Here is an 18,686-nt window from a genome sequence, read left to right as displayed (position 1 = left end):
TGGATAAGCGGTAGATTCATTCTAAAAAGAACATTCGATCGTCTTCAGTTAAGAAAAGAAAACTGAGGGAGGAAATCATGACATACCTAAAAGTCAGGCCTGGTAAAGGAGCCAATATGGAAGTAAAGTGGATTGAAGGTAACCAGCATTGTATGTGACAAATGAAACCCCACCCCACCCCACCTCCACTTGTGTGTTCAATTGCACATGCGCACACATGTATTTAACTATTAAGGAACTAGAGGACCTGCATTTGAGACCGGGTATGGGATGCATAGGAAGGGATGGAAGAGGAAAACTACATCGTCATATTTTAATTTCAAACAATTTTTTAAAATTTAAAAAGGAGAAACAATAGATCCCAAAAGGAGATACATTCAAATTGAACTTCCTTAAATAGATAAGAGAAAAAAAAACAAGTTACAAAACCAAAAGCGCCAGCCGAGGCCCTTTAATAGTTAGCAAAGGACGCAAGGTCAGTCCTTGGAGAGCAGCTGGGGTCTTTCTCTAGAGGAAGCTGAGCACTAAACCCTGTGAGGAGGTGGTGATGGAGGAAGGTCACTGGCTAATAAAGGAACTGCCTTGGCCCATTTCATTGGTTAGAAGATAGGTGGGAGGAGTAAACAGAACAAAATGCTGGGAGGAAGAGGAAGTGAGCTCAGACTCGACAGCTCTCCTCTCGCGAGCAGACACCTCAGAGAGAGACGCCATGCTCCCCAGGCAGACGCACGCTATGAAGCTCCGACCCAGGATGGACAGAGGCTGGAATCTTCCCGGTAAGCGCACCTAGGGGCACTACACAGATGATTCGAAATAGGCTAAATTAATATGTGAGAATTAGCCTAGATAGAAATGGGCCAAGCAGTGATTAAATGAATACAGTTTGTGTGTTGTTATTTCAGGCATAAGCTAGCCTAGCAGGCGGCTGGGGTGTTGGGACGCAGCCCCGCCGCCACGCTCCATATTACTACAAGGTGGCATTCATGGGACAGACAAACTAGGGAACGAGCGGCTGGGACTTCTTGTGAGAACAGGCCAAGAAAAAATTAGAAATGAAGACTGTTAAAAGGAAAAACATTGCACAAATTTTGGTCCGAAGACAAAGGGAAAACAAAGGCCAGATAAACCATGCTACAGAAATCCAGGCAGGGTAATAACAGACCAAGAATTCCACATCCAAATTAGACACAGGCAGTGAGAGAAACCACCCTTGGTAGATTTATTGACCTCAAGGAAGTGAAAACGAGTAAAGACTGGCTTGGAAAAAAAAGGACACCATTGGCAGGCTTGAAATATATTCTCTTCATATCACTCACATTGCAGGAAAAATAACTCGAGGCCTACGTTAGAATAGTAGAATAGCGTGAGCATGCAGCAGGAAGCAACGTAGACGAGAAGAGACATAACTACAGCAGAGAATGCTAGTCCAAACTTTTCTAAAAAGAACAGGTATATGATATACTGCTTTAAAATGTACCAGATAGACATATTAACTCAAGACAGACACACTGACCAACTGAAAAGATGCTATGCTTCAGGAGAAGGCAGTGAGGTTGGTCCTCACCAAGGTCTTAGGAAACAAGAGCCTGGAAACATTAATAGAGGTTTCGGTTCAAAACTCTCCCTGAAGCTTTTGTTAGAGCAGATGTGATCAGGACTATCAGGAGGAACCTATGCTGATAAAGTGGTTCATCATGTAAAATTCTGGGCACTGTGTGGCGTGCCTGTACTGGAGAGGTAGAACGGGTGAGCTCTGAGACTTGCTGGCTACAGTCTAGATGACCGAGTTCCAGATGATGTAAGAGCCACGGCTTCAAACCCCAATGTACAAAGAAACTGAGGAAGACACCCAAAGCTAACCCCCGTCTACATACATATATGTACTTACGCTCATACAAGATCATGTGCATAAATAGACACACAAATAAATAAAATAGTCACAGCATGGTTATTTTGGACATTGTCACTGGATGTGGGAGAGAAGCTGGAATACGCAGTGAGCATTCTGCTAGCCACAGTATGGCACTGGCCTTGCTTATTGATCCACTCTTCTGACTTGTTTCAGACCCTCTGGAGGAAGCTCTACACTACCCACCATGCTCTAGAATGGTCCTCAGGAAGGCAGAGCCGTTTAAAAAGACACCCCATAAAGGTCCTAAGAGACCGGTGGCTCTTGACAGAGACAATGGCTTTTCTAGTTTATTAAAATGCAAAAATTTTCCAGAGTAGTTAAGATATTTAAAAGAGTTGAAGACTATTAACCAGAATGGGAATGCCATGTTATTTTTGTTGTTATTTACATAGTTGTTTTATTTTATTTTTTATTGCTTGTTTTTATTGAGCTATATATTTTTCTCCACTTCCCTCTCTTCTCCCTGCTTCTACCTTCTCCCATGATTCCCACACTCCCAATTTACTCAGGAGATCTTCTCTTTTTCTACTTTCTATGTAGATTAGATCCATATATGTCTCTCTTAGGGTCCTCTTTGTTGTCTAGGTACTCTAGGATTATGAATTGTAGGCTGGCTTTTCTTTGCTTTATGTCTAAAAGTCACCTATGAGTGAGTACATATTTGCCTTCCTGGGTCTGGGTTACCTCACTCAATATGATGTTTTCTAGATCCATCCAACGACCCTCAAATTTTAAGATATCATTATTTTTTCCTGAAATGCCATGTTATTAAATAGCATCATCAAAGAGACACTAGAGGACTGGAGAGAAGACTTGGCAGTTAAGAACACCTAGGTTTGAGCCCCAGCATCACAGGGCATCTTAAAACCATCTGTACCTTCAGTCTTAGGGCCTCCAGTGCCCTCTTCTGCCCTCCTCTTTTGAACACCAGGAATACACATGGCACACGGACTTTTTTTTTTTTAAAGAGAAACTAAGGTCATTAAGACCAAGATGGGTAAAGGGAGTTGCTATCAAGTCTGACAACCCAAGTTCAATGTCTCTGGCCCATATATTATACAGAATCAACAACTACAAATTATCCTTTGATATCCACATGCTCACAAGTGCGTGGACATACGCATACTAACTAATTAATTAATTAAATCTGTTTAAAGGGAGGGTATTTACTTTTAAATACATCTATGACATCAAATAGTTCAAACATATAGTAAATAGGAGGGATGTGATTCAAATGATACACAGGATTGGCTGGTGAATGCACTTTTCTCTAAGCAAAGAGCCCTCGTCTTAAAGGCTGTGCCTCATAAAGACATCCACTGGCCATGAGCTCTCTTCTGAGGGAGTCTGGCTTCCTCCTGTGCCTTCCCTTGTTTGTACTGTCTACTCTATTGCCTGTATGCATCTTTAACATCCTTTGTCTACAGCAGCACTCTGAGATGCCTGGACAAAATTGTAATTCTATCGCCCAAGTTAATAACTATTATTCAGTTAATGTCCTGGTTTTAGAGGCACATAGATATGGAAAATCTACTCCTCTTGATTTCTTTTCTGTTGTTGTTCTTGCTAGCCATGTTATTCTGGCAGGCATCAGCATATTATATAATAACATACTGATTTCCTACAGAAATATGGTGTCTATATGATGTAAGTAATTCTCATCTACTGTTGAAAGGATAGATCTATACAGAAACCACAACTAAAGAATTAATGTTGGTGTATGATTTTCTTTTTCTTTTTTATTTCAAACTTCTTTCATAAAATATATTTCAACCATGATTTACCCTCCCTCAACTCCTCCCTAGCCTACCAAACTTCATATTCTCTCTCTTTTTCTTCATATTCTCTCTTTCTCTCAACAAATATCAAAACAAACAAACCAAAAACAGACAAAAAGTTACCAAATGAAACAAGTGCTTCTCCCACAAAATAAAAAAACAAAACAAGACAAACATCATTAGAAAATAAAGATGGAGTTCATTCTGTGTTGACCAATTCCTCCTTGGCACAGGATCTGCCATGGAGTGTGGTTGGTTGGTATAGCTACCCAGAGACATTCCGTTGGAGAAAACTTGATGCTCCCTGTGACAACAGGTATCATTACTTATTGGTTAGGGAAGAAACCTTGTTTTCACATCAACCTTTCAATTCTGAGACCCCATGCAATGTAATTATTTTTTAAATTAAAATCTCTTGTGGTTTAGAAACCTAACCACAAAAACAATTTGCAAATCATGTGAGGTTTTTAAAAGTTTCACTGTGACAATGTAAAAGTAGTTACATGTCATGACAAACGTGTTTATTTCTGTAACACAGGAGGAATGTCTGACATACATTTAATCCTGTAATAAAGTAGGAGGCATTGGTAACCTGGTGCAACTGTACTGCTAATCTGTGCTTTTGAGAGAGTCCTGCTCTCACATTAGCTGACTTCCTGATGTGATAGAAATTAACAACAACAAAAAGTCACAGCAAATCAAGAATATTAGTATTTATTTATTTAAACTAGAAGTTATATTTTACATAATATTTGACCTTTCCTAAGCCAAGGTTTGGAAAATACTCAACAGGAAAATTAGGACTCCAATCAGTCAATGTGCAGCATCATAGTAACAAGGAAAAACGATTTTTAGAGCCTGATTTTGAGTGATGGGGAGTGCTACAGGCCAAAGATCCTCCAATTGGATTAGTCTCTTTAAGTATTTTAAGTCTAGGGTTAGTAGCCACATAAACTGATTTCAGCTGACATAAGCTTTTATATGTATGCAAAATCACAGAGTGAGACATGCATTAAAATGTGATAATGGCACACTTCTGGGACCCATGAAGTATGAGGCATGCATTTGAACACCTCTGGCAGCCAATGAGGCGGCAGCAGCCTCAGTCACTACCCCACTATTTGGGTCAGTAAATGTTTTCTTTTGAGAGCATGCCCAGACTAGCAGTCAAACCTGTACCCTTCCTGCCTCAGCCTGCCTGAGTAATGTTGAGAAGCAATTCTGATATATCACACATGGAAAGAAAATAAATTCAGATTTCTAAATATAAATCTTTCCTCTTGAGAAAGTTAAGAATAATCTGAATGAACTCTAGATATCATCCTCCCCCCTCTCTCTTCTTCCATCCCTCCCCCTCTCGCCCCCCTTTCTCTGGGAACTGAACCCACAACCTTGAAAATACTGGGCAAGCACGCTGCCACTACCTGGGGGCTCAATACTTTCCCTTAGACACTGGATCCCAGATATGTCAATAATTGTTTATTTATTTATGGTTCACTAAATTTAAAATACTCAGCTTTTAAAATAACTCAAACTTGGGTCAAAAATAATTCTTACAACCCTGGTGCCCCTTGAAAGATATTTTTACACAGTGCCCCTTTGTGCAAGCATGCCATGTTTATTCGTGTATAATTAAATTCTTGTTTTTTATTTTCTATAAAATTCTCAAAGGGAAAATTATATAAATTTCTTTCAAAATCATATCACAGGAGTTACAAAACATTTGCTACTTACATTTTGAAATATCTTCAATTTTTCTACCATTCATATCAAAAATATATCTGGCTAGTGAATCTAGACTTATTTTCACTATGCAGGCATCTAAAACCTATACAGGATGAAATAATTTATTATATTAAGCTCTAGTTAAACCAGATACACATTTAAATGATTTCTATAATCATTACAATTATATTGCAAAATAAATTTTTTTTGATTTCTAAAGCACTTCTAACATATAAAAGGAGGAAGAAAGGGCTAAATGAAGGAAGAAAAGTAGGGGGGCAGGATGGAAAAGAAATGGGGGGAGGAGGAAACAAGGGATTTATGCATGCAGCAGACAAGAGAATGACTAGCTTCTGTTTGATAGACAGCTGAGCACTGGAGCTCTGAGGGATGTTCACATTATTCTGGATGCCTTCTACTCCCACCATTTATCTATTCTACAATGGAAAGATGCCGCTTCCTTACCAGCTACATTCTTTCTAGAACCTTACCCAAGCCCACCCCTTGCCTCACTGAAGTCACTCTTCCTTCTTCAGCTTTGTCACGAAGGTCTGGCTCTGAGTGTAACTTGCTGCCCCTGTCATATGCACACTAGAAGCCTCACACCATGAAGAAAGTCATGAAACTGAACATACCAACAAGATTGCCGTCCTCGGCACCATCCTTGGTCCATAAGCTCTGCCAATTTGCTGCAGTTTTATTTCTTTGTCGGTCTCTCTCTTGCTTTGCACAATGTATGCTTCCCCCGTCTCCCATCTGTTACCTCACCAAGCTTCCCTTTCTCCATCCTCTTCCACAGGGTTGTGTGAACTACATAGAGAAGGCTGAAGCCTCATCTTCATGCCGGTAAAGCTACAAGCCTACATCCTTGGTCACTGTCTTTCTCTCTCAATTATATTATATATAATGAGAGAAATCCCTCTCATGTAGTGTGAGCATGCCTTCAATGGCATTTGTTCTTGGCATTGTAAGCAGTCTAAATTATCCACCAGCTCTCTCTAAAGTATTTGCAATTGCTCTTTTCTCACTGTGTTGGTCGTGACTGTTGTCTATACTGTCTGCTAATCACATTGCTCCATACTCCACATGTCCCTCAAGCCATTCCTCCCCTTTACAAGGGTGTTGCAGGAAGCTGCCCAGAGCCTCTCTTCCCATTTCCTTTTCCATCACTCATTCCCAAACCATTCTTTCTAGCTTTAATTTTACCAAATACAGATTGCCCAAAGATTATCAATGATAGCCAGGCGGTGGTGGCACACGCCTTTTATCCTAGCACTCGGGAGGCAGAGGCAAGTGAGTTTGACCAGCCTGGTCTACAAAGTGAGTTCCAGGACAGTCAGAGCTGTTTCACAGAGAAACCTGAGCTGTTGCACAGAGGAACCCTGTCCTAAAAAACCAAAAAATAAAAAAAAAATTAAAATTAAAAAGATTATGGGTGAGGATAAGGATGCTTTTAACTCTCATTTGAATTATGAACGTCATTTGATTGCTTTCTCTTCCTAAACACTATTTCTTCTGTTTCTTTCTGTAGGCTTGTGAATCTTGTCTGCACAACAGTCTTTCAAGATAAGCCCTAGGCCTCTTTCTTTCCTGCTCTACTTTTTCTACTAAGGCATTCTTAAGACAGAGCCATAAAATTTTGTCTTCCATCTGTATACTGGCAACTCCCAAACAGACACACCCATCCTGAGATTGTCTTTTAAGCTCTACATTATGTAATATCTACTCAATATCACTGCCTACATGAAATAGACTCGGGGGTCAACATATCCAATACTGAAAACTATTTTTTCTAATTTGAGACTAGTACGCTAGAATTCCATGCTCTAGGAAATAAAACTGACTATCCAGAGGCCCAAGCTAGAAGCCTAAAGCCTATCCTCATAATCCAAGGCATTTTTCTCTTCCTCATGCCACATATCCATGCCATCCCAAGGTTTGTCATTTCTCATCTACTAAAGATCATACAAGTCCATGTGTATTTTTCATGTAAGCTAGGACATCCTTGTGCTGATGCTAGGACCCTTATAACAGTTAGCTAATAGTTGCCTTTGTCTACCCTGGCACACTCAATTCACTTCCTACCAAGGATTAAATCACCTATTTAAAACCATAAACCTCATTATGCTCCAGTACTTTCCTGACTCAAATCCTTTAAATGACTTTTCAGGGCTTTCAGATGACGAGGAAGAAAAGTCTGCACGCTTCCTACAAAGCCGCACTCCCCCATCATACACTGCTGTAGTCTAAACACAAGATCTGACACATGGGGACTTGTTTGCCAGCTGGTGGGTTTCTGAGGCTTTGCTCTAATAAACTTATTAATCCCTTGGTGGACTCCTGAAATGGCTAATCAGAGGTGGGGCTTGATTGGAAGAAACACATTACTGGGGGCATGTGCTTGGGGTTGTATGTAGTCCCTTTCTGTATTTACTGCCTCCAGTTTTCCATTTACCTTAAGAAAATACATATCTGACAACTCCCACATGACACGTTCGTCTTGCAACTGTCTCCTAGCTTTAAGCTATCTAATACCTATTCAGTATTTCCCCTGCCACATGCTCCCAGCACCACGTTGTTCTGCCTGACCCTGGGGCCAGAAGTAACAGTACACTGTGAAGTAAAACAGCCCTTTCCCCCCCATGGTTGTTTATGTCAGTCTTACGCCACAGTGATGCAGCCTGAGTCATGCGCACACCAACCTTCCTACTCTCAAAATGCATCTTGCTCACTTTGCCCTTGGAGCCTTTTTTGTGCTGTGTTCTCTGCTAGAGTGCTTCCCACCCTCAGGCTGCTGCTTCTTGTCTCAGAAGCTTTCTCTGCATCATCGGTCCACATTGAATAATGTGTACACATTCCCTTGCCCATCTCCAGACTGAGCGTGTGAGGAGAGCAATGTGGTTAATTTTGCTCATTGCTATATCCCGGGTACTTGGTAGACTTTAGTAGTCTTAAAAACATTTTGGGTAAATAAATGAATGCAGTTTGATATACATTATTTCTAATTCAACTCATTTTATCCTCAATCTTACATTTTTTAAAGATTCTAATAAGTACTGTTTGTAAAGTTTCTGACAGTTTTGTAAAACTATGCTATAGCTAAAGGACAATTCTGGACATTTTTTTCAAATAAAACTAATTCTTTTTAGTGCCTTGCACAAGCTTTATATACTGCCTTTAGGAAATAAAATAAGAAAGTATCTTCATATCTACAGAAATACTGTTGGTTGCCTGCTCCATCTCTGATCTCTGCCACATCTTCAGTATTCAGCACAAGTTTTCTTTAGGGATTCACCCTTGCACATCTGATGCAATTTAATGCAAAAAGTATTTCATAAGTTCTAATTTGTCTTAATAATAAAAACCCAGAGCCAGGTATCAGGGTAAATGCTGAAAGCGCAGAGACAAAGGAGCAAGCACCAGCCAACTCTTACACTGCCAACTTCTCAGCCAAAAAAGGGCTGAGCTCATGTCTCCTCCTGCCTTATATTTCTCTTTCTGTCCTGCCATATCACTTCCTTTCTCTCTGTATAGACCTCCAGATCTCTATGGTTAACTAGTGGCTACCTTCATCCTCTAATCTTCAGGCAAACTTTGCCACGCTCACTAAGAGTGAATGGGTTGGATACACAATCCAGTTTCGGCCAATAAGACATGAGAAGGGGCTTCCAGGAAGGCTTGTTCATCCCTAAGGAGGGTGTTCCTTTGTGCGTCCTGACATAATCACACCATGTTGGACAGCAATCATCTTATTACCGACACAGGAAAAACCACAGAGTTCCAGGAACCAGGGTCAGAATCCCATCACTCCGTGTGCAGAGTGCTCCTACCTCTGAATTTCTTGGTTTCTTTTGCTTATGTCTGCTTGAGCAAGAATTGTCTGCTATTTGACACTAACGTAGTGTATCTGTTAGTAAACAAATTGAGGAGGGGTTGTATGTTTCTCAGAAGTTGACAATTGATGTGTACTGACTCAGGACATATTTGTCTACCAAATGGATTACAACGGCACTACCATGTGAGTCTATGAAACTTAACATTTAAGTATTTAATTAGGAACCCAGGGAAGGATTTAGAGTAAATTTATCAGGCAGAAAACTGTGAAGAGGGATGGATAATTATGAAATTAATTCTTTGAATTACTAAAAATATTTCACCTCTTGCAATTAATTGTATATACTCCGTGGGAAAGAACACCAGTTTATCATTAATCTGTTGAGAGATCTGTTTCTACAGAAATTTTTCTGCTAGCTGAAAGACTATCAACAGATTAGGAAGTTTTAAAAAACTAAATGCATACAATAGCTTAAATCTCTGCTGAGACTAATGGCTTACAAGTTAGATTCAGACTTATTACCACTATTTTAACCTGAAGATCCCAGGATATTGGGTTTGTATCCGTTATATGAAGTAAATTGAATATATGATTCTGGATAAATCCTGGGGACACATTTGCTCAGCTGTTCTTCATCTTGTTCTCATTAAGGTAGGTGACAGACAGACAAGGAGATATCATTATTTGCTCTCGCTAATAACGAACATGACTCTGATTTGTAAAAACAACAATTCCTTATCAAATTGTGTTCAATGTTGTTATGATATTTTATTTTATAAAATGAGAAGCAGATAATGGAAAGACTTTATAATTAATCTATGAATACTTACTCCTTGCTTACTTTATTATTTTAAATTTATTTATTTATTTGTTTGTTTATTTATTTTAGCTGGGCATGGCAGCAATTCATTTAATCTAAGCCCTCGGGGGTTAGAGGTAGGTGGATTTCTGACTTTGCCGTCAGACTGGTCTGTTTACACAATGAGTTCCAGGACAGTAGGGCTCCACAGAGAAATTCCGTCTTAAAAATAAAAATATAAAAATGTAATAAAATAAAATAGCTGGGCAATGGTGGCACATGCCTTTAATTCCAGCAGTTGGGAGACAGAGGCAGGTGGATCTCTGTGAGTTTGAGGCCAGCTGGTCTACAGAGCTAATTCCAAGGCTACATAGAGAAACTCTGTCTTGAAAAACAAAACAAAATCAAACAAATAAATAAAGTAAAAATGGTTTTAACATTTTATGTGTTTGGATGTTTGCCTACATATATATCTGCACGTCTTATGTGTGATTCATACCCATGAGAAAGAAGAGGGCATTGGAACCCCTGGAACCAGAGTTACAGACAGTTGTGATCTGCTTCATGGGTACTCTAGAAGTCAGTGCTTTTAAGCACTAAACTATTGCTCCAGGCTTTTTTTCTTCTTTTTTTCCGGCCACCAACTACTTTCTAAACCATAACATGAAGACTTCTTAGTTATGAATGCTCGGCCTACCTTAGACTCATTTCTGGTTAGCTCTTTTAACTTAAATTAACCTGTTTCTCTTTATCTACTTTTTGCCTCACGGCTTTTTATCTTGTCTTTCTGTATGTCTTATTTTTCCTGCTTCGTCTGTAACGTGTTTATCTGGAGGTTCTCTGGCTGGCTAGCCCTGGGCTTCTCTCTTTCTTTCTCCCTCATTCTCTTCTCTCTTCTTCTTTTCAGCCCAGATTTCTCTTCCTATTTATTATCTCTGCCCAGAAACCCTGCCTATCCCTTCTCTGCCTAGCTATTGGCCATTCTGCTCTTTATCCGACCAATCAGGTGCCTTTGGCAGGCAAGGTGAGACAAATGCAGCCCATCTTTACATAGTTAAACTGGATTCTACAGGTGTCTTGCTGATTCTGAATTTTATGAATGCAAATGAACAGAGAATGACAGCTGCTGTGAGACACTGGATTATGGAAGGAAATAATGATATTTCATTTGTATTTTAATAAATAAAGCTTGCCTGAAGATCAGAGAGTCAAACATCCCCACTGGTCAGCCTTACAGACCAGGCAGTGGTGATACACCTTTAATCCCAGTAGTCACATTAGTTTGCCATAGATACTGGGTGGTAGTAGTATACAATCCTGGCCCTAGAAAGGATTATAAAATTGGAGAAGACAGCTCTCACACAATCTCATTTTGAGGATTCCTGGGTGCAGAATCACCATTTTGGACTGAGATGGAAGTAAGAGCCAGAAGCTGACTGTTTTGCTCTTCTGACTTTCAGGTTGATCCCCAATATCTGTCTCTGGGATTTTATTAATCGCGCTACAGAAGGGACTGCTGGATTAAACCAGACTAGATACTTTAGGATTACCTTAACTTGAAAATGGAATTCAGGAAATGTATTGCCAAATGCAAATGAACTAGACATTATAAATGTAATCCTTGTAGTAGGAGCTACGGGCTGGCGTTCCTGCCACCCGGCTCCCGGCCGCCTGGCTAGCTTATGCCCCGAAATAACAATACGTAAATTGTATTCTTTTAAACACTGCTTGGCCCATTAGCTCTAGTCTCTTAATGGCTAATTCTCACATCTTGCCTAACCTGTATTTAGTAATCTGTATAGCACCAGTCTTACCAGGAAAGATTAAGCATGTCTGACCTGGCGGCTTGCTTCATCGTATCTGCCTTGGAGAGGAGAGGCATGGCGTCTGCCTCACTTCCCTTCTTTCCAGCATTCTGTTCTGTTTACTCCACCCACCTATGTTCTAACCTATCAGGCCAAGCAGTTTCTTTATTAATTAACCAATGAAATCAACAGATTAATATATGACACTCCCACATCAAATCCTTACCTGATAATTGTTCTTATTGTAATTGTTTTTCTCTTAGAGTCAAAACTCTTTTTATTTATTTAAACAAAAGGGGGAAATGTGAGATATTTGATTACACTGTGTAAAGATATGTCCCTATGATTGGTTTAATGAAAAGCTACACAGTCAATAGCTAGACAGGAGATACAAACAAGACTTCTGGACAGAGAGAGCTCTGGGAAGAAGAAAGGGGGAGTCACCAGCCAGATGCAGAGGAGCAGGAAATAGAGATGAGGTAACGAGCACATGGACGAATGTTGATTTGAAAATATGGGTTAATTTAACTTATAAGAACCAGTTAGAAATAAGCGTAAGCTAAGGCCAAAATTTCATAGTTAATAGTAAGTCTCTGTGTTTTTTTTTTCTGGTGGCCCAAAGAAAATTTGGACTAAACTTTCTAAAATATATGCAGATATAAAAGTGATCTAAACAGAATCATCATATAATGGGGTAGTTGAAGCCCCAGTCTAGATATCCTCATCACCAAATGAAGCTTCCAATTCTAATACTGTTGCTGGCCAAAGGAACCCCAAAACACCCCAGGCTATTGCCAAGCCTATTGATTGACAACATGCACAGGGCTTGCAAGGGTCTCAGCCTGATGAGGTTCCAGGGCTGAGAGGGAAAGTGGGCATAAGCCCATATCCCTAACCCAGAAACTATCTCCAATTGATAACTGCTCACAAAGGAAAAGATAGTTTGTTCCAATGGAGTCTCACTGGGTATATAAACTACTCTTAAGGCAAGGCCCCATGCCCAGCAGTAGCTGTCTGGCACAAAACAAGCTCACTGATATTTTTGGAGGATTTTCTCTCACAATGCTTTGTCTGAGAAGGTTATATTCTTGAGTTGGAGCAGTTTACCAGTGGCTATACCACAGAGGAATATATTTCTCTCTCTCTCTGTAACTTTAACTGCCTATAGCTCCTCTGGGAGGGGTGGGGCCTCATGAGACCCTCCCTCTACCTAGGTGGACTGTTAATGAAACCGGTCTTGTTCAGAGCTGGTGCAAGCAGACACTGTTGCTGTGAGTTCACGGGTCTCCTTCCCATCGTCCAGCTCTTACATTCTTACAACCCCCACTTCTGTTATGTCCCCTGAGCCCCTTCACTGGCTCCGTTTTTAGCTTCCATTTCTTTTCACATAATATTCATATTTTTCTTTAATTCATTATGGTTCCGAAAAGTCTTCTTCTGTTAATTTTTTTTTTGGTGTCAACTTCTAGTGATTTACATTTCTCTTGGATACAGTTTACCTGTTTTAGGAGTTTCATGAAAGCCCCAAAGTCCAATAAGATCACCTTCTCCAGATAGTCAGGGAGCTAATGTCTCCTTACCCTTCATGTATGCCCATAGTGTTTCCTTTCTCATCCTATTAGCTGTTCCTTTCTCTGGTAACTGTGGAGGTCAGACTACAGGTGAGCAGCCTAACAGTCAGACATAAAAGGAGATACCTATGTTCATTTCATCAACTATTCTCCAGATAGATACTTTTATTTCCCCTTTTCTCCCAGGAATTACATCTACTGTTTACTATTTCCAAATATTTAAAGTAATTACCACTTCATCCCCTTTCCCGAGGTTTAGAAGGTAATGATTTCTCCAACATTAACTTCCCTATCTTACTGAAAGCAAATATCTACTGGTTTTGTTTTCAATGCTACTTAACACCATTTTTAAATAAGAGCACACTTGAGATCAAAACATAGGAAGAAGTATATCTGTACTAGTTTTAATAACAACAAAAGTTTACTTGTGAGCCCAACAGGATTTTATTTCCAAAAATTGATCCAAACTGTCAGAGTAGTTTCTGATTTTCATAAGTTACCAGGGGAAGAAATTCCCAGGCATCACTGTAGCGGTGACCTCAGGTCGGAACCCTCAGGGCCATTTTCACAGGAGCTCTGGTTTCCAGCAGCAAAGGGAGGCCGTGAGGCAGCTGTGGTTCGCTCACTTGGACACCACAGAGTAACCCTGGTTCTAACTGTTCCTACTGGGCACGGCAGTTAAATAGTTAAGTCTCAATGTTTTGAGCTCTATGATGAGGTGATTTCATACAATTCTGAGATTTTATTATTTAGAAACCAGGTAAAAGCCACCAAGAAACTCTAGTGACTGGTACCTAATGGAAGCTAATTGAATTAACCCTTTCATTTAATCAGCATATTTATGCTAACATTCTTAGACATGAAAATATATTAAACATACAAAATGCACATAAAAATAAAGTCTCAAAAAGAGCACAAAAATAAATTTTATCTGTTCAGATTTACTATATTGTTTGTTTGTTCTGCCTGTAATTAATATTAATGATTGTCCTTAACTAAACTAAATAAATAATTAGAATAAAAATTTGTATTGTTTTTATTTCATATATAGTCTGAAGTCCACAAGAAAAAAATCTAATAATAATTACTTAAATCATTCTAAAACTTCTAATTACACAATTCTCAAATTTCACGTTAAGTAAGAAAAAAACAGCTGGCTACTTACAGACTTGTGAATAAAATGTTAGCCAATTTTATATTAAAAGATATGCCATTATGTATTTTAATCAGATTTTAACATATAAGGTGAAAAACATATTTTAAAATAATAATAACTAGTATCAATAAAATTTCCTTCAAATCTTATAAAAAGCTCCGAGAGAACTTCCAGCACACTGATTATGCATGACCTCCCCTGTCAGAACCCGTCTTCAGCATCCTTAATCAAACTTTGTTACTCCAAGTGCTTCTTTTAGAATCTCTCTAAATGTTCTATAAATGATTTTACCTACACTATTGGGAAACTCTCTGCTTGTACAGCCACTGGTTTATATGTAGGAACATTATGCACTCATAGTATTATAGTTTTAATTGAATTGGGCCTTTATTAAATTTTAATTTTTCCTTTAGGTTTTATTTGTTTAAGCTTATTGAATTATCTTCAAATTAATGAATACTGAAAACAACAGAACTCAGGACTTCCCTGTGGTTTAAATACATCTCATAAATCCTATGACATATCATACATATATAAGTAATTGTCTGAATACTTACATAAGTATTCAGTGGTAATATGCAAGAGTAATTAATAAAATGTTTGCATATAAATACAAGACCACGTTTCTATTTTCTAAAGCATATTTCCTATACATAGATGACTTTTTGGGCAAACTTACAGGTGCTTTCAATTTCTGATTTCTGAATTATGAGTTTGTCCTAATTTAGCAATTTGATGCCTTTCTTCCTATGGTCATTATTGTTTTTTCTTCTCCCACATAAGAAACATAGAAAACCAAGAAATAACACTATGAAAATTCCATGTTTTCACAGAAATAACTAAGAATTGTTTGAGGAAACAATGTTACACAGATTTGATTATTATGCCACTTACATCAAAATAACAATCTCATGGTACCCATAAGTATTAACAGTTTTATGCTTTAAGAATAAAAAATATTGAAAATCAATGGAAGGAGAGTTCTTAAGTTTTAATGGTACTGGGACTCGTTTGAAGATATTTGTGAATATTTAGATTTTCCAGCTCCATGCCAAAGATATTCTCAACTCAACAGGCTTAGAGTGGAATGAATTCTATACATGAAACCCATACAATTCTAATACAGATATTCTGTGTGTCATAAATGAGAACACTGTTTGTAGGAAGTGTGGCAGAAGGAAGTATTCTCTTCTCAGTCAAATAATCTAATAATATGTTTTCTTAACATCAGTATATGCATATACCAAGAGTCTCTCAAAAACTATCAAGTGTAAAAAAAAAGATTGTTGAAATGACTTTTTATTTAAAAATCTATTGTAACTATTAAATAAAAGATCAACACTTAGCCTCTTTTCCTTAAAAATAAAGTGAAGATAACTTAGTTGGAAATAATTCAGCAGAAAAATTGAAATGAGCTATAAAATTTAACTGGATTTGTATTTGCAAAACTTGGGTTAAACCAGACGGATTCCACAAAAACAACTCTATCCTCAGTTCCCTTCCCTTCCTTTACACCCAGCCTTCCAGAAGCTAACCTTTTGCATCAGAAAAGACGGGGAGTAATTTAGACAACCTGGGAAACAGAAGCCCCAGGAAGAACTGAGAGAGAAGGTAGTTTCTGAAACAAGGGGGTTAAATGCTAGCACCTAAACCACATATAATCTCCTCCGCTTGGTTACTGGCTGGCCTGCTGACAAGGGCAGTGTCTAATGACAGAGACAGAGGCCTACAGACAATGATAACTAAGTACCTCATCTTGAAGAAAAATTCAAGTTCAGAAAGCCCATCCCTTCAGATCCTGTAAAATGTTCGAGGAACCCTATTCCTTACAAACACATATTTGTGTCCACTAAAAATTTAACCCATGTTTGATTTCTTCACTTTTAATTACTGATGGAGTAATTTAACTCATTAAATGAAAATCATAAACTAATCTAAACCAGATGGAGTAATTTAACTCATTAAATGAAAATCATAAGCTAATCTAAAGCATTAATGTGTACTGCAAAAGAGGATGGACCTGGGTTAGAATTCCCATCACCTACATGAAGCAGAGGTGGCAGTGTGCACTGTAATTCCAGTACTCCAACGGGAATCCTTGGAAACTCAGACACCTAGGCAGGAGTGCACAGTGGCAAACAAGGCAATTGGGTCAAACATGGTGGATGGTGAAGACCAACAACTGAAGTTGATATTTGAACTCCATACACATACCATAATGCATAGAATACCATGGCATTTACACACACGCGCGCGCGCACACACACACACACACACACACACGGGAAGATATCTTAAGGAAATGGAAGCAGTAAAATACAGGAAGAGGAAAATAAAGAGGGCTATACTATGGTGGGAGAGATTAAATCTATAAGGGAGAGAGAAGGATAGGGAAACTATGGATTCAGGTTGTGGGGTTTAACCAAACTGAAGAGAGTATGAAAAAGTCATATGAAAACCTACTATCTTAGAACCAAAATAGCAACCAGAAGAGAATGAAGGAAGTCATCCTGCAAGGCAGGCAGTGCTGTCCATAGAAGCAGTGGGCAACTGAACTCCCAGTGCCTGGTGTGGTTTACTCTACAGAGTTTCTCAGGAAAGCCTCAGAGCCTCCAGAACAAGATAGGCTCTTGCCAGTCCTCTAAGCTCTGCACTAGAAAGAGCGAGTAAGACCACATAGCTGATGTCTCATATCCCAGTTGCAAGATGCAGAGGAAGCATCTGGAAAAGAAAAGGAAACCTCCTTTCTACTGTCTAGCTTTTGAGGTTCCAGAAGATTAGGCAGGTTGTTGGGAGTGAAAAAGTATCATTGGTCTTATCTAGATGTGAGTAAGATGTACCGATTTGGGCAAAAATGGCATGATTTGTTAGAGGGACAACCAGCTGCCTTCCAGTTGGATTTGAGGTCCACACCACGGGAGGGAATTCATGTCTAATACTACAAGACCAGTTCACAACCCAAGTCTAGTTAGGTCATAGGTTAAGTAGGGCGACTAAATTAACATAGCATTAAGCTGTCTTCTCAATGTGTATGTTCATACCCATTTACAAAAGCTACGCTCAGCCTTAATTAGAGAAGCCTCTTTATATATATAATGTATACAGTGTTCTGCCTGTATGTGTGCCATTACAGACGGTTGTGAGCCACCATGTGGTTGCTGAGAATTGAACTCAGGGCCTCTGGAAGAGCAGGCAATGCTCTTAACCTCAGAGCCATCTCTCCAGCCCCTGAGAAGCCTCTTTTTACATGAACACCATGAAAACAGAGCCATAGCTGCCCAAGATGCTGAGAGTAAATGATGGCTTAGTGTTTGGCCCTAAGTAAACATTTACCCCATACTCTCTAAGATATTGGGAACACAGCAGAAAAGAGAGTAGGAAATAAGTGAGACCCTGGAAATAGGGTGAGGCTATAAAATGCTGGGTTCTGGGGTTCACATACCACTAGAGTTACAAACTCAGTAGTTGCACTGGGACCACATGAGACCGGTACTGCCAATAATCAGCAATAAAAAGGGGAGGATCTTATAGGGACACTCCTCACTGCTGAACTGTGGACTACTGATGGGTTCCCAAGTATCAGAAGTCATTATTTCTGGATACGTACTCACTGAGAAGACGCTGCATCAAGTCACTGGGTCACAAAACAAACGTGAGAGAGCAGTAGATATGGGATGGGGATGGATAGACAGAGGTACTAGGAAAGTGAGACGGGGTAAGGGGAGAGAGTGGTCAGCATATATTGTGTATATGGATGGAATTGTCATGCATGTCATACATGAAAATGTCGTACATAATTTAGTATAAAATTAATTATTAAAAATCATAAAGATAACTCTCCCAGGCAGGAATACTCTGTTTATTTCATATAATTTACATTTAGACAGTAAAACTACAAAATCATAACAGTAAGAGTCAAGAAAAAGGATATTGGCAAAGGAATAAGTCAATGAAAGCAGAGTCATAGTTGCCCAAGATGGTGTTCAAGAGATAAAGATGTTGCTGTTTATGCTGAAAAACACCCACTCTGAAACCAGCAAGTTTCGGGGGAAAGTTACTTCTCAAGATCTGAACAAAAAGGTTACCTCTTGCAAAGGTATGCACA

The 18,686-nt window shown here is 39.1% G+C and overlaps 1 pseudogene; it reads right to left on the bottom strand.

Moving 5' to 3' along the window:
• The window catches only part of LOC142844285 (doublecortin domain-containing protein 1-like), a 154,493-nt pseudogene that overhangs the window by 113,763 nt on the left and 22,044 nt on the right, over positions 1–18,686 (bottom strand).

The sequence above is a fragment of the Microtus pennsylvanicus genome, chromosome 2, assembly GCF_037038515.1.
Source record: "Microtus pennsylvanicus isolate mMicPen1 chromosome 2, mMicPen1.hap1, whole genome shotgun sequence".
NCBI classification, from domain to species: Eukaryota; Metazoa; Chordata; class Mammalia; order Rodentia; family Cricetidae; genus Microtus; species Microtus pennsylvanicus.
This window is presented reverse-complemented; position numbering and strand designations above follow the sequence as displayed.